Source organism: Mesoplodon densirostris, chromosome 5 (assembly GCF_025265405.1).
Source record: "Mesoplodon densirostris isolate mMesDen1 chromosome 5, mMesDen1 primary haplotype, whole genome shotgun sequence".
NCBI classification, from domain to species: Eukaryota; Metazoa; Chordata; class Mammalia; order Artiodactyla; family Ziphiidae; genus Mesoplodon; species Mesoplodon densirostris.
In genome coordinates, this window is record NC_082665.1 from 20,533,286 (window position 1) to 20,538,247 (window position 4,962).

At 33.3% G+C, this 4,962-nt stretch overlaps 1 non-coding gene across 1 annotated transcript; it reads right to left on the reverse strand.

The window, feature by feature from the left end:
- Window positions 1–354: 354 nt before the first annotated feature.
- LOC132491505 (U6 spliceosomal RNA) lies at window positions 355–461 on the reverse strand. The gene has a single exon (XR_009532715.1). It is a non-coding gene; the product is annotated as a U6 spliceosomal RNA (small nuclear RNA).
- Window positions 462–4,962: the final 4,501 nt, after the last annotated feature.

Below are 4,962 nucleotides of genomic sequence, written 5' to 3' on the forward strand. Positions count from 1 at the left end.
TCTATCCTGTTCCATTGATCTATCTTTCTGTTTTTATGCCAGTACCACACTGTCTGGATTACTGTAGCTTTGTAGTATAGTCTGAAGTCAAGGAGCCTGATTCCTCCAGCTCTGTTTTTCATTCTCAATATTGCTTTGGCTATTCGGGGTCTTTTGTTTTTCCAAACAAATTTTGAAATTTTTTGTTCTAGTTCTGTGAAAAATGCCAGTGGTAGTTTGATAGGGATTTCATTGAATCTGTAGATTGCTTTGGGTAGTAGAGTCATTTTCACAATATTGATTCTTCCAACCCAGGAGCATGGTATATCTCTCCATCTATTTGTATCATCTTTAATTTCTTTCATCAGTGTCTTAAAAAATATGGAACACTTCACAAATTTGCTTGTCTTCCTTGCGCAGGGGTCATGCTAATCTTCTCTGTATCGTTCCAATTTTAGTATATGTGCTGCTGAAGCGAGCACCCTGTCACATTTTTGTATTCAGTTTAAACTTGCCATGGAAAACGATAGCAGTAGTGTTTTATACATTTTTATGTACTAGAATAGTTTTGTATGTTATTAGAGCTATGTATCAATTGACTGATAGGACTTCCGTAGGAATCAATCTATTCTATTTACATTCTGAATGTATCCTTAAATTCATCCTACCATTGATAATTGACATTTTTTCTGAGCTATATGTATATACATATATATACACATGCACACATATTTGTCATTATATGATGTATATACACTAAGTATGGTATGTTTATGCTGCATTGATATATATATATATATATATATATATATATATATATATATATATATATATATATATACACACTCTCTCTTTCTCTTTCTCCACATATATATATATATATGAATATGAATTATATATATATATATATATACTAGCAATCCTTATTATTCAAGGATTGCATATCTGTAAACTCACTTACTAGTTAAAATGTGTTTGGAATCTAAAAACTATTTGCGACACTTACATGGTCTTTTGTGGACATATGCAAAGAGCTAAACTTTTGAGTTACCCGATACAATACACACATCTCCAGGTGAGACTGGCCATGGTAATGCTCTGCCTTCTTGTTTTAGCTCTCTTATTATAAACAGTCATCCATTTTGTGGTTTATTAAGTGCCAAGTTTTTCACAGTTTTGTACTTTGTCGTGGTGATGTCACTTTTTAAATTATCTCCCAAGTTTAGTGCTTGAAATGCTGTCTAGTATTCTAAGTGCAAGAGTGTGATGGAACTTATGGAGAAATTACATGTGTCAAATAAGCTCTGTTGAGGCATGAGTTATAATGCTGTTGGCAAAGAATTTAATGTTCATAAATTAACAAAATATCAATATATTTAATAAACTGTAAACAAAGACACAAGTAACTCAATGGTCTGCACTGATCAATTGATGAAATTTTCTGACCAGATATTTGCAGAAACCTAACCGTGCTTTTTCCCTAAGAGCTAAGTATTTGCTAATTCAGTGTTTGTGGCAATTTATAGAACATAAATTATAAGAGTAGACTGTATGTATGTGTGTATATAGATATAGACAGATACGTGTATTGTATAGATATTCATATAATTAAATATATTTATCTCTGCTCTCTCTGTTTTTATGATATAATTGGTATTCTTTGTAGTGCATATTTATGTATTTTCTTCTTTTCTGTTGCATTCTTATTAAAGATTTGTCAACTTTAATTATCTTTCCAAAAATTGTTTTTTTCTTAATTCTCTATATTTCAGATTTGTTTCTACATAATTACTTTCTGATCTTAATTTACAATTAAGAATAAAATACTCTATGTAGGTTAATTCTGTTGGTTCTTTAGTCTTATGTTAGGCTATGTTATAGACTGAATGCTTGTGTTCCCCAAAATTCATAATTATAATTTATATATAATTCAAGTTACAGTCAGGAAAGCAGAAATGGCAAAAAGAAAATATGGCAACTCTCAGTTTAGGGATGTTCCATATTTATGTGACCATTACTCCTCTAAACTGTTAAGATTATCAAAAACAAGGAAAATCTGGCACTTGGAATAGAAGGAAAGATAACTGGGTGCCTAGACTGTAATCTCAGTGAGAGTAGGAATCAAATGTGCCTTTGAGTAGTTATTTGGGTGGTTATTTTTCAAATGTCTTTTCACTAATAAATTGTAAACAAATTCATACAATAGGTGAAGCCACATATGATTTTACCATTGTGTCCCTGGAATATATCAGGTGCTAAATATTTTTTGTTAAATGAATAAATAACTGAATAAATGAAGTTGTACAACTACTAAATGCATTAACATCAAACTTTACATATATATATATAACTATAAATATACATACACACAAATATATGTAGTGTGTATGTATATTATATACATAATTATGTGTGTTAGAGTATGTAAGAACAGATATAATGTTATATATACATATTTATTATATAAAATAAAATTATGATTCATATGAAAATTAACAATATAGAAATAATAAAAAAACTTAAGATAGGACTATTCATCATCACAAATTTCCTTTTAAGTTAATTTATAAATTTAATTGAAAATGGTAGGTATTTAGTGGTCACAGGAAAAACATGAATATCAGGATATTGCTGCTTTGGGTTTTGCCTTCTGTTTTGTTTTGTTTTTAGGTCAAAGTAGACCATATTTTAAAAATGAAGGAATATTTATCAGATCAATTTCTACAAATATATAAAATTAGGGACAATGGTATTAATATTGAGTTTAGAAATAACTAGTAAAAATAAATCTATTGTAAATGAAGATGAAAGAATAAACGCTAAACCAGCAACGTGATTGTTAGGGAGCGATTGACTGAAACCACCTGCCTTGGCTACGCTTGATGATAACCACTTGCATGAGTTGTTTCACAACAGGGACTCCCATTTGGGAGGGGTCAAAAAGAGTGAGGAGATATCAGCCCATAATATTGTCCTACCAACTTCCCATAATTCTTCACACTGGAATCCATACTGGCTGAAAGATGCATGTGCCACCAGGAAGGAGACTGAGTCGGACCAAATATGGGACAAGCAAGATGATTGGCCACAGACTACCCAGAAACTAACCCTATTACCATAAAACTTGAGACTGTGAGCCACTTAACAGAGCAGTTCTGTTGGGTTCCCTTACCTTTCTGCTCTCTGCCCAGGCGCCCCTTCCCAATAAAGCTTTTTGCTTTGTCAGTACACGTGTCTCCCTGACCAATTCATTTCCGAGTGTTAGACAAGAGTCCACTCTCCAGCTCTAGAAGAGATCCCCCTTCCTGCAACACAATCAGTTCATTTTCTAAAGTCAGTATGCTTTCTTTATATTTCGTTTGTTAAGTAGGAGGTGAAGATATGCACTGAATTAGAAGGGTGGTAAGGCTGAGAAGAGTAAAGAGAGTGATGACTAGAAAAGGAAAAACAAAAACATTTGTTTGGATCATTCAATATCTAGTCAGATTAGAAATAAAGATAGTGTAAGTAGTATAATTTAGCAAATTTTCTTCTTTTTTTAATAGTGCTGAACTTTTGAGTTGTAGGAAAAAATTTGAAAAGGGGTAAATTTGCAAAAGAATAGTTGAAATTAAGAATGGGAAACATTAGCTAGATATCTACGCAGTAAGGAAGGCCACTCAGCTTAAATAAAGGGAGTAAGGGACTAGATATCTTTACATAAAGTACAGGTATAATGATGGAATTATAATGAAAGAAACAAAAATGCAGATTATAGTGAATTAGTAAGATATTTCAATATAATATTATAAACGCTGAACCTGTAAAATCAGTGATAAATCCTTGAGATGTACACAGACTTTAAAGTTTGAAATAGGGTTGATATTAAAGCCTCTGAAATTGATGAGGTAAAGAATTAATCTAGAAGAGTGTTTTTCAAAGCCCATGAAAGAGGAAGAGGATTTTTTTTTAATTGCAAATTTGTCACATTGAAGTGCTTTCATAAAAAATCCAAACAAATGAAATTAGAAAAATTATTATATGCAAGGACGTTGTGATCTCCAATGTCTTACTTTCAGTTTCAGTGCTTATCTCATTGTGGACAAATTACAGTTTTTTGACTGGAAATCATAATTTCAATAACACAAATCTAAATAGATAGCTGGATTATCAACATGGTAAATAGGTAGATTAGGATAATCAAGATGATTGAAATAACTTGGAGTAGAAACAAACAAACAAATAGCAACTACCCAATTAACTCCTACATAAACAAAGGCATTAAAAAGTCAGTAGAGGGCTTCCCTGGTGGCGCAGTGGTTGAGAGTCTGCCTGCCGATGCAGGGGACACGGGTTCGTGCCCCGGTCCAGGAGGATCCCACTTGCCGCGGAGTGGCTAGGCCCGTGAGCCATGGCTGCTGAGCCTGCGCTTCCAGAGCCTGTGATCTGCAGTGGGAGAGGCCACAGAAGTGAGAGGTCCGGGTACCGCAAAAAAAAAAAAAAAAAAAAAGTCAGTAGAAAACTGAGAAGAGAAAGGGATGAGAAGTAGTAAAGCCACAATTTTCAAAAACGTAAGTATTTTTGCAAGAGGTAAGTGAAGGTGTTCACAACCAGACCCCACAAAACGATTCACTTTGGCATGTGGATTATTTTGAGCTGAAGACCCAGGTAGAACTTTTTACCTTCCCCTTAACCACCTAAAAGATTTTCTGTAGAGGGGTAGCTTCAAGAGAGTGCAGTTACCAGAGATAACTTTCATCTGTACAACCTACCTATATGGAAGGACAAATATCTAACTTTCAAACATCTGCTCTCCTTATTGTCCTGTGAGTTATCATTTTCCCCTTTGAAACCCTGGGTCCCTATCCCATTCCTTAGTGAAACATAACATATAAGTTTCTGCTGCCCTACTTGCCCTTGGGTCCCATATCTTTGGGGCTCCTATACATAAGTAATTATATTGGTTTTTCTCTTGTTAACCTGTTTTATGTAAATTTAATTATT